Source organism: Tachypleus tridentatus, chromosome 4, assembly GCF_004210375.1.
Source record: "Tachypleus tridentatus isolate NWPU-2018 chromosome 4, ASM421037v1, whole genome shotgun sequence".
In the NCBI taxonomy this organism is placed as follows: Eukaryota; Metazoa; Arthropoda; class Merostomata; order Xiphosura; family Limulidae; genus Tachypleus; species Tachypleus tridentatus.
In genome coordinates this window covers 10,737,704-10,750,333 of record NC_134828.1, presented here as the reverse complement: position 1 = coordinate 10,750,333, position 12,630 = coordinate 10,737,704, and the positions used below count along the sequence as shown (strand labels likewise).

Genomic DNA, 12,630 nt, shown 5'->3' with positions numbered 1-12,630 from the left:
CAGAAGAAAGTGAAAATTATTTGAGATGGAAGTTAAAAAAAATGAAATACATTACATAATGTGTTTTTTTTATTAGAATTAAGCACAAAGCGACGCAATATGCTCTGACCACCACGGATATTGAAATCCGGTTTATAGCACTGTGAGTCCGTAGACATAAAGCTGTGCCACTTAATGAATAATTAAAATCAAAAAGTAGTTTGATTAAAGACAAGATCGATAAAACTATAGGGATATTTTAGATGGATTACAACAAGTTTAAAGAAATGCAGAAGGACATCAAAGAAGTACAGGAAGTCTGAGATGATAAAGTTGAAGGTGTAGAAAAAGACATGAACGAAGTAAAGAAAGACATGAAAAAAGTGACAGAATAAAACATTAGAACGTGAATTATTAAATAAGAAGATTAAGCCACACTCTTTTGGCATCGTATCAGAAGTTCCAGTCTGAAATAACATTTGCTATGGCATATGGAATAGGAGAACTTAGGTGGTCTACACCTTATGCCATTGCTGCTGTTGCATTTCTTACTGAAGGATTTACTTCAGCCATGACATTAAGAAATCCAATTCCCGAACTTATGTGGCCAAATAAACATCGCTCAATCGAGAAACAACAGACTTTAATGTTAAGGTACCAATGTGAGCCATACAGGTTCTACGATAAATCATCTCCAAAGTTAACAGGCGGGATATTAACCAATAATACATTCTTCATGGTGTCCATTTAAAAGGACTTGCTTTTATTACATTGGTAACTTTCCAGCTAAAAGCCATAACAACTGTCAAGCATTCATGGCTGCCCTATCCAACAGGTCTGAGGTGTCACACTTCAACACAGATATACTTGTACACTAGATGGATTATTGAAAGCTTGTAAAGAGTGGTGTGTTTTGGATGTTACTGTCTGACGCCGAAGCCTTCTATAACGGAAGTTGTGCTGCACTGTTATACTGTTGTAAGATAGAACATAACCGGACGTATGGAGGCTCTGAAATATTTTGTTGGTTTGTTTTGGAATTTCGTGCAAAGCTACACGAAGGCTATCTGCAATAGCCGTCCATAATTTAGCAGTGTAAGACTAGAGGAAAGGCAGCTAGTCATTTCCATCCACCGCCAACTCTTGGGCTACTCTTTTACCAACAAATAGTCGGATTGAGCGTAACATTGTAACGCCCCCACGGCTGAAAGGATGAGCATGTTTTTCGTGTGACGGAGATTCGAATCCGCGACCATAGGATTACGAGTCGTGTGCCTTAACCACCTGGCCATGCCGGGCCCTAAAATATTTTTGATATAACATACTCAGCCCCTATTAAAAGATCATCTGATTTAATTGTGAAATATTATTCTTTATAATATAATACAGACATGTGGATGGATAAGAGGGCGAAGTACAATCCTGTGAAATTAGAAATATTCCATACATAAATAGATAATATATATATTTCAACACAAAAAGTGATGTTCCATCTGACACTAACGAAGATAGGTTTAATTTTATAGAACAGAATTAATAGGTTCTCTGTCTTTACAAGAAGACCATCTTACTGTTTTCCTAGTACTCTTGAAAGATTAGTAAAATTAATTAACATAAAAAGAAACACTAAACAAATAATTAGTGTTAACTAAATAATACTGTGTTATCAATCCACATCTATATCCTGATTTGAAAATCACTCATATAGAACTAATGGTAGTTACACTTCATCACCTTAATTTAATACACACCGTAACAGTTGGGTCCGGCATGGCCAGGTGATTATGACGCTCGACTCGTAATATGAAGGTCGCGGATTCGAATAAACACTTGCAATAATCCAAGTAACTGAGTCTGTCCAGAGTTTTATTGTTGAAAAACAAAGCACGTAATAAAGTTAGGTAAGGCGCATCATACGTAGATGTTTTGCGCCTTACCTCTAAAACTTGACACTTGATTGGCTCTCAGCCACAACTTATCCATTAAGTGACTTCTCATGTCAAGTACAGTGTTATCTGTAAGAGTTTATACGTGTGCAGTTTGATTAAAATTATTAATATATATATACTAGTAGATATATTTCGCTTAATAAATTTTGTTCTTGAAGAAAAAGATATTTAGCTCTATCGAGCAGGAACGATTTGTATGTTGATTTACATGCACTCAGGTGAATACTGTTATTTCGATAAACGACCATGTCACACTGTAAATGGCACATCTTAAGTCAGTACTAACAATAGTAAGAACCAGAATAATCAAGATAAATTTCAAATGGCATAAAATAGTGAAAAATGGAATTAAGCACAGATTTAAGCTCCTTTAATAAGTCATCATCAAACCTCCGAATTTCTTTCTATCCAAGAAAACGTGTTCAAATAACGACTACCCAATTACTAAGTAAATGAAAATCCCCTATCCCTTCTTGGTAAATTAAGTATTAGTGATGTATCTAAACTATTTATAATTTAGGCTTTTAGTAGTTAGATCGAAACAAGCACTTTTTACGAGAAGAGATTTACAGACACGCTTGGAGAAAAGACGTGTGGTTTGGTTGTTTTTAAGCACAAAACTATTCTACGGGCTATCTGCGCACTGTTCCACCGTGGGTATCGAAATCAGATTTTTCAACATCGTAAGCTTAGTCTCTCCTTTGAGCCATTGGGGAAGAAAATCCAAGTCCATTGAGAATTTTAGAGAAAAAAATAATTATGTTACCATAAAAATTGGAATGTTGTCGGTATTGTCTAATTCTGGGTTTTCTACAAAATTGACTTGTGCGTTATTAATTACAGCAAGAACATTAATGTCTTTATGAAATATATTTGTTTTGGTTATTTCATTATGCATATATCTTACATATATTGCGATCCGTGGTGTCTGTTTGACTGTGTGTTGTTGTTGAGCAGCTCATAGCATGACTGAAATGCTCAACAATTGCTTTTCGCAGTGGGAGGTATAAGTAGATCAGAGTTTTGGCCCTGAGTGAAACCAAAAGTGGAACACAATTAACCTTTTTAAATTCCATGTAATTATATAACTTAAATTAACTTAAATTTTTAATGGGCACTTTGCCTGTATATATATATATATTCCTGAGCATGGTTTGACGGAATGACTACAAGAATGCATGTTTAATCTCTCGTATGATGGATGGACTGCTTGGAACATAACAAAGAGGCTTTTCATGAAGAAATCACTGCCTGTAAAGTACAGATATGTCACCCTAATAGTTCTAGCAAAAAACATAAGATACTATACACCGTACAACTTACAAGTATATGTGATATATTGAAACTGAGAATATTAACTGTCAGTTTTTATAAAGGGCCTGATTCTTTTAAATGCGTGTCTGTGACTTGTTATCGATACATTTCAGTAATAGACACATAATACACAATCCACTTCTTTTAAAATAATAAATAAATACTCAAAACAAGTCAAACGTATGAACAAATATTTGTTACACTGATGTTTAACACAATTTAATCTAGAGCTTTATATAATTCTCTTGCACGTCAAACGTCAGTACAAGCTGGTTCAATTACTTCAGAACCCAACTGGTAAGACAAATTATTCTCTCTACCTCTGTTACAATAAAATCTGTAAAACTCGCTTCAAAATCACTACGTAACGGATTTATCGTTATACGCTTAATTTAGTACCTACGTGTATTTCAGTTTCATGCATGTGAGTAAATATTGTTGGATGTGTATTGCGTGTTCTCGCCTGTTCTCCAAATGTGTAGAATATTCACGAGAGCAATAATAAATTATATAAGGTTTACGTGTTTTCGAACATTGTTGAACGTTCGATAATCTGATAATCTCGTATGATTCGTATAAAATCAGCTGGCCAAGAGAGAGTTTACCCTATGTAACAAAATTTTTACTTTTTCTTGTCCTTGGGCAGAAAGTGTTATTTCCCAATTGCTTATACCTAAATTAAATGGAAAACACCTATTTTTCTCTTGAAACTTTGCTTTTGTGACCTGGGAGCGTATAACGAAAACATGATGGGAGACTATCTTTGAGGGCTGATACGTGAAAGTGATTTACATTACAGTCGCAAATCTCGAAAAACTACTCACTTCTAAACATTTTTGTATAACTTTGGTATAAATACATTTAAAATTGATTCGTATGTTGTTTTATTCTGACCTTCTATAAATAAAATGCATAAGTTTGCCCGTTTTTCAATAGAAAATCGGTTGATTTCTAAATTTCATTATCCAGGTCACGAAAGCAAAGTTTGAAGGGAATAATGTCAATATTTTTACTTTTACAACATAAGCAATTAAGAAATAACACGTACTATCCAGGAACAAAATTTGTGTTACATAGTGTTATTATTATCAGTCAGCTACAGTTAGTATACTATAAGCCTCGGAAGCTATAATCGTGATTAATGCTTAATAATCAGAAAAACTACCGAATTTGAACAGAAACGTTTATAAATTTCGAAAATTACAAACCGCTCAACTTTAGTAAACTACTTCGAATGCTGTTATTTCTATGAACGCATTAGATATTGTCGTCGGTGAAAATTTACTGGTGCTTCAAACTAGCTACCCGTCAAGGTGTATCGAAAAACAATAATACGTTCTTCGTGAACGTCAATAAAAGATTCAGTTTCAGACCAGATACAAGTCTCAATATTGTTTGTGAGTCTATAAAACTCTTGTATATAAACAATCATTTGTAATAACTATTAGTAATAACCTTTAATTATAAATTATATTGTTGTTTGTATGTTAAAATATATTTGTGTTAAGAAAGAAAATTATGTTATCAATCTTCTTGACAAATATAAATTTGATACATATTAAATTTCAATTGTCTTCTTGAAACATCTAGCTCTTAGTCATGCCATGGCCAGGTTGTTAGGACGCTCGACTCTGAATCTGATAGTCGCGGGTTTGAACCTCTGTCCCTCCAATGTGTGCTCGCCCTTTTAGTCGTGGGGGTGTTATGACGTAAGGTCAACCACACAATTCGTTAGTAAAACAGTAGTTCCAAAGTTGGTGGTGAGTGATGATGACTAGCTGCCTTCCCTATTACCTTTCACCGCTAAATTAGGGACGGCGAGCACAATTAGTCCTCTTATAGCTTTGCGTGAAATTCAAAATAAATTCCCAATTACAGCCCTCTATAAGGCTTTCGAAGATGTTTAGAATTACAAAGAAGAGTGAAAATACAACAAGAACTGTTCGTTTAGTGTGGACTTTAGCGCAATTGGATTAAGCGAAAGTGTATTCAACACATTAATATTAATATAATTACGTACATAAACATGGTTCTAAGAGTGGTCTGAGTAAAAGCGTGACCTAGCCAAACTCTGTCCCTCTGAAGCGGTTATATAAACATTAAATAGTAATGACTGTGCTGAAAGAGTGACGGAGAGAAGAAGTCAAGGTGTACCTGACTCTCCCAGGTCTATGAGACCTAAATCCCAATATCTGGAACGTGGTTCCTCTAATGACAACAATATCAAACATCGCGAGAAAACTTAAAAGCTTCGAGACAAGACTATGTCAAAATTATTACAAAAATAATCAACTATCGAATCACTAAATAATAACTCTAAAACAAACAGCCTTGTATATCTAACATTCACGGACAAATGTATAAGTGCGTGCAAAGATTCTAGATATTTGACTACAATGTTATTGAGAAGAGCAATAGTTGTCTAAAAGTAGAAACATGAGATTTAAGTCATACGATAAATTAGAAGCATCGTAATCAAATCAACATGATGGTCATTTTCTCGCTATGTATCAAAACTCACTTGTACAAGATTTTCTGTCCGTCTTTACAGACTCAGGCATAGACAAATAGTTAACGTGTCGTTTATAAGGCCAAGGTTCAAGTCACTGTGACGCTGATCGCATTCTCCGCTTTCAACTATGGAAAAGTTATTGCTCTAACAACTATAACCACTCCTGTTTTGATTCCAGTTAGCAGTAGAGTAACACGTGCTAATGAAATTTTCCTTCCCTCTATTCATTCTAAGTCATGAAAGTGGCTATTATGGTTTCTGATATGGGGCATGTTCCGTGTGTCGGTGCTGTTTAGATTTAAAATAACAAATGTTTGTTTTGCTGGTTTGTGAATTTCGCACAAAGCTACTCGAGAGGCTATCTGCTAGCCGTCCCTAATTAGCTGTGTAAAACTAAAGAGAAGGCAGCTAGTCATCACCACCCACCGCCAGCTATAGGGCTACTCTTTTACCAACGAATAGTTATATTATATACCAACGTCATATTATAACGCACTCACGGGCGAGCATGTTTGGCGCGACGGGGATACGTACCCGCGACGCTCAGATTACGAGTCGCACGCCTTAACACGCTTGGCCGTGCTGGGCCATAACAAACGTAAACTAGCCGAATTCTGTGTGCTTATATGTTCATGTGATAACAGGAGGCCCGCCTAACCAGGTGGTTAAGGCGCTCGACTGGTAATCCGAGGGTCGCAGGTTCAAATTCCGTCACATTACATGCTCGTCCTTTCAGTCGGGGTGTATTGTAATGTGACGATCAATCCCACTATTCATTGGTAAAAAAAGTAGCCCAAAAGTTGCGGTGGTGTGGTCTGCCTCCTCTAGTCTTACCTACGCTAAATTAGGGACAGTTAGCGCAGATAGCCCTCTTGTATCTTTGTGCAAAATTAAAACAAACATGCGATGACGTAAAACACGAATTCTAAATATCGAAAAAAATAACAGCCTGTGACATAAAAATTTGGCGATGGTACCACACGATTTTCCAAAGCTACAGCACTGTCTATTGGTATCAATGTTGAGATAAAACATTCCTTCATGAAATTATTATGATATAAGCTCTGATTGCCCTTTCTACGATAACTGTACCTTTTAATGTCATATCTCTGAAGTGATCATCACTTAGTAATATACTTCCCTGAAAAAATAAAAACAACTGATAAAAATAATTGCCGTTTACTATAACATATATATATATATATGTATTTTAGTAACATATCAACTGTCGCATTCGTAATCAGTTATAAATAGTAAGTGGTAGGAGATCTGGAACATGTGAGTTCTGTCACCTAGAACCTGATCCTTTACTCAAATTATTGAATCTGTAGTTTGTTTTGTAGTTCTATATCTGTTGTTTTGATTAGAATCTCATCACGTATTTGTTGTTGCCTGCATGATCCAAAATAAAAATATTATATTTTAGAAAAGTTTCCTTGTCAGGGTTACGCAAAGCTAAGTAGTCGCCTATATGAAATGCGGATAGTTGTGAAATATACATATACGCATGCGCACACTACATCGAGTGAATAAATACATTCAATAACGTTGATATACATACATATATATATCCCTTAAAATATTAAAGTTTCTACGATAATTCAGTAACAGTATTATAATAATTAAAATACAATGAAAATATATTTGTGGTCTAATAAAAAACATTTAAATTATCTCTTAGCTAGCAACAATAAGTAGTCGACCATGAGTAGAAACCCTGCAAAACGATCATTTTGGGTTGTTTTCTCACTCCGTAAGTTTTACTTACTACATTTGTATTAAGAAAGTAAAATTATAGTCCATAAACTTACCGCTAACCAGCTGGGTGTGGGTGGACGGACGGGTAGTGTTTCATTAGGGTATTTAAAGAGAATAATAGTTGAATTTCGCAACATTTAAAGAAAAAGGAAATTGTTCCAAAACAAAACTTGTTTCGCAAAAATAGGCTTATAACTAACACACTTTTGTTTGAATGTAGTAAACTATTAGAGTATTCATATGGTTAAGGTGATTGTTGGTCGCTCAGTGCTGAGTCTGATAGCTTAATTTTGAAACTTGGGTTATGAGGCCCGCAGTGGGCCGCATGACACGCAAATACACACAGCCTTTCGTGTAGCTCTGTTATTTACAATAACAAAACGTCAAGATGAAGTGATGCTATACTAAACTGTAAATTTTGCTTCCTTTACCATCAGGGTTAAGAGAACAGAATGGCTGACCAGGTTCGTCGCTTCCTCCTTTCTTTCTTTTTCCAATGCTGGTCACTTTTTTTCCTCGGGCTAAACTGGATCACTTGAAAAGAGAACTGATTTCTGTAATGGGTAAGTTACTACTCTTGCGCTTTCTCGTAAACAAAAGTTAACTTCTGTTCTGACTGTGCCTTAGTTTGACTATTAAAGACGTTCTTTGTAGAATAAAAATCACTTTCTTTCATGTCAATAATTCGTGTGCTTACTGTTGTTGTTGTTTTCAGTTGGCTCTCTTGCTGACCTGAAGAGTGACAGTGTCTACTACTCGGTCTTTCAAACGAAGATCTCGCAGACTGTGATCCGAACGTTTAAGGCCTTAAATAAGGAACACGTCACGTGACTGGTCTCCTTAACAATGGCTTCTGTGTTAATTAAGACGTGCTGCATGTGGAACTCTCACTTGGTTCTTCAACTGTAATCTGCTTACTCGTGGAAGCGACAGGAGGAACGTGCAATGATCCGTACAAACCGTTTTTTGTGTACATAGATATAGATGAGTCTATATGGATTATGTATGTATGTATAGATTTTTTTTTTTGTACAAACGGTGTATCTATTGTGGTCTGGACGTGTTTGGACATGCGTGGTTTGTTACGTAGAACGACGCTAAAGTTACTTGGTAGTCGGGTGATATTAACGCTTATTATTATTATTATTATAACACTTGTCAACGCTTGCAGAGATTATATGTAACATACTATTTAGACTCGTGTAGGTCTCATCAAGAGATTCGATTTATCGGTTATCAATAAAAGGTTATTCAAGTCCTTTGTTACTGTGCTGCCACCTATCATTCTTGTCTTTGTGTACCAGGAAATTTACATTTTAATACCAACAATAATAACGTGTTTGTTTTTGACACTTGCTTAGCGTTTGTTTGTACATTGTAGTCTCTTGTAACGGTCACCTGTAGTAGTAAACGTAAGCTTTAATTAAAAGTTTAACTTCAGGGGTATTTTTGAGTGAAGCGGTTATCGAAGTTAGTATGCCGCTTTCTGTTGCTTCGCAGGTAGAACTCTTTGAAAGTAAAAAGTAGATGGAAGATTTAGTTTAATATTTCTGTTGGCTATCGTTAAACCAAACTCCCTCGAACGTTGTGATAAGTGTTTGGGTTTATTTTCGTCGCATGTGTTGAAGTGAAACTCTCATTAAAACCCAGATTATGTACTTATTTTAAGTGCCCATCGAATATTTATCACGTATGACATTTCGGTGCTTTTTATGTTTCATTTTTAATTTATGTTCTTGCCTTAAAACTTCTGGTACAGTAAGTAGCAGTTTTCAGATTGTTAGAGATTAAGTGACATTCATCAGAAGAGAACAGGATTACAGCTTGAAAATTAAAATGGTGGGTTTTTCAGTCGGAAGTAGGTCTGGCTTACAAACTGAAGGCCATCCAAGACATGGCTCCGTATTGTTGACTTGTGAGTGTTCGTTACCAGCTAACCTTACGGTTGACATGTGGTTCCTGGTTGTGCGAGTGATTCTGTACGTGGCAGGATGTAACTGGCACATCTGTTTTTAACTGTCGCAGTGACTGTTTTTCGTGACGAAATAGTTTAATTGTGAAATATTGCAAAGAAAGAGACGTTAACGCCTTATTAAAAAAAAACTGTGAGAAATCTACGTCTTTTTTTTTAACACCCGAAACACATACATACATACATACATATTAAAAAAAAAAAAAAGCCCTTAAGGTAGCACTGACCCTTAACGAGCGACCTCAACGTCAAAAACCGCATTTTTCAAACTAACCTGAATCGAAAGTTTAGCCTTTTTACGACATAAATTATTCTTGATTTAAAATATTTACGAATTAACTTGTGCTAAGTGATTAAAAATGTAAGTCTAACTTGTTTTCCTTTTGTTTCCACTTCACTATTAAAACCAATATTAGCATGAAATTTAGCACAGTTGTTTATTAGTTTCTGCCACAGCTTGAATGTTGTTGTTTTTTAATTTGAATATTTTTTACCAGCTGTATCGTTATGAATTATATCGCTACTAACGAAAGTATCAGTTAAAAGTAATTGACCCTAGCTCATTAACGTTGCAGAAAAATTGCAAAGTTTTAAATTCAAGCTATCAGGATGATCGTAAAGAGCACGTGTATCAATTTTCACGTGTTTCTGTCATTCCCATGTAAAATTGTGGAGTTAAAACAGTTCGTGTTATTCGCGTCTCTCTTCCCGCAGTATTGATTAGTCACGTGACTGAAATAGTATTCCTACAGATTGTGACATCACACTTGTTTCGTGCTCAACTTGAAGATTACAAAAAGTGTTTATCAGTGTTTTCTCAGTTTGTAAGTTTGACCAGTTTTAAAGGTCATTACTACGTTTTGTACGAAGCTATTAAGTAAAGTATCTGGGTCGGACGTGACCTTTGGTGTAGTGTGAATCCAGAGGTCCAATAATTCTTGTCCCGTTGCCACAGTTATAAGCCGATTAAATGGTTTAAGAGAGACGATCAAACCCCATTGTTCGATTTGGTGGTGGCTACTGCTTTCTCTCTGGTGTTACTATTTCAAGTTTGAAGGTGAACACGGACGATCTTTGTACATCTATGGTCAACAACCTAGAACAAGTCCATACGTGTATGTCGAAACATTCGCATAACTGTGGCAGTTTCAAAGTAATATCGACACAACCCTTTGACGGCCCTGCAGTAAGTTTATAACATCATCCGGGGCTTGATCCCCGCCGTGGATACAGCAGAGACGGTCCATTGTGCAAAATGAAACGAAGATGTCCGCAGAGTTGCCTACTTTCTAGTAATGTCATACGAGACAGGTCTAAACTTGTAGAAACTCCTATATTCACAGTATCTGTTTTGAAATAAGTTAACCGTACGTATATCGTTACTACGGGTTTACATTGTTTTTTTATAGTAGCGCCAGTTACTCTGTCGTTTGCAAAGAACAGTGGTTAGTGACCTGTGTAAGGGTCTTTAATGTGGGCGAAAATTGAATCTTGAACCTACAACAACGAGCCCCGATAATACAGATTTGACAAAACAAAACTAAAACCAGTGGCTTATCGTAATTATTAAAATACTTTAAAAGATTGATCGATGAAGACTAGCAAAATCATTTTTTTCCTTGTATTTATTTTTTGTATTTATTGGACGTTTAAGAGATTTTCCTAGCTAGTTGGTTGAAGGCTGACTGGTACTATCGTTTATCTGAATGTTTTACACTTTAAAACGTTAACTTGCGCTTACACACGTTTTTTAGTTTATTTTAATAACTTCGTTTAACCGAAATCACCTTTTTTAGATTAATAACGTATTACTATTATGCAGTAATTGTAATATTTACTATTGCGTTCTATAATAGAACTATCAAATAAGACTTCTATATATGCAAAAACGGCTCGTTTGGGTTGAGAAAATATTTTACATAGAAGAGCGAACAACGTTTCGACCTTTTCGGTCAAATATTTTCTCAACCCAAACGAGCCGTTTTGCATATATATCTCTACAAGTGGGTTTTCTCGGCATCACAAATAAGACTTCGTTATACTTGTAACCGAACAAACTTGTATGATAAGTGTTTCGTCATCTCAAGGTTTTATTTAAGCAGTTCAGACGTCAGAATGTCCACTACCGTGGCTGAGAGATAAGTCTGGAGGCTTTGTAATACTAAAAACAGTGTTATCGAAACACGTGTTGGGCATAATACAGATTGCACATTGCACTTAGCAACAGACATCCGAATGATTCGTTGGTTAGTTTGTTGTATTACTCATACCAACACTGGCTCTGAAAATGTGATAATTTAGAGTTGGAAAACGTAGAGCAGAAAGAAATCGAGTTATTAGTCTCTTCTCTCCCATTACTGATAACTACCTATTTTTGTTTTCGGTCAAAAAGTCACTCGTTCCCAAGCGAAATTAAACAGTGAGTCAGTCCTGTCCCAAGTTAGATGCACACTATCGGAGTATATTATAGGTACAACAAATGTCTCTCGTATATTCGCTGCCTAAACTGTCGTGATACTTGGCCTGTTCACTGTAGTGACTAAGTTATCGGATTTCGAAAAACATTTTCAGTTTTCACTTGTTTGGCTTTCGACTCAATGTCACCTTGCTAGAAGAAAAACAGAATAAAAAAAAAAAGTATTTAGAGTTGAATTTATGACGGGTTTCTTCGTGAGAAAATCTAAGCAAATTAAAATCTGGGCGTTACCTTCTTATTAAAATCATTCATGTATGCATGATTATCCAGGTGTGTTGTAGGAAGGGGGGGAGGGGTATAAAGGGAACTCGTTCGTACCTTTACTGTACGTCATGTATTATCTAGCTGTTCTCACAGTGCAGTAGCAAGCACGTGAGTGCGTGGTAAGAACTGAGATGCTTCTTTCACCTATGATTACAATAATATGCCAGATGTCTCCTGCCGGACCACGAGCAATGACTCCCACAGAGTCGCCTACCAAGAAGGTAGGACAGCCGACTCGGAACGTGGGAACGTGCGCCATATGGTCAGGGAGCCTTCGGTTTAGGAATGCGAGTGTTCGCTGTCCTCCTAGGTGTCTTCCCTGGGGCGACAGAAATCTCTGGAACGGCTGGCATGTCTACTGGATTACAACACTTGGACGTGGGCACAATACTGATCACGTGATCAC

At 36.1% G+C, this 12,630-nt stretch overlaps 1 long non-coding RNA gene across 1 annotated transcript; it reads left to right on the top strand.

Annotated features, from left to right (window-relative positions):
* The first annotated feature begins 7,914 nt into the window (after window positions 1-7,914).
* Window positions 7,915-8,778, top strand: LOC143248562 (uncharacterized). The gene is made up of 2 exons (XR_013027047.1): window positions 7,915-8,075; window positions 8,228-8,778. It is a non-coding gene; the product is annotated as an uncharacterized LOC143248562 (long non-coding RNA).
* The last annotated feature ends 3,852 nt before the right edge of the window (window positions 8,779-12,630 follow it).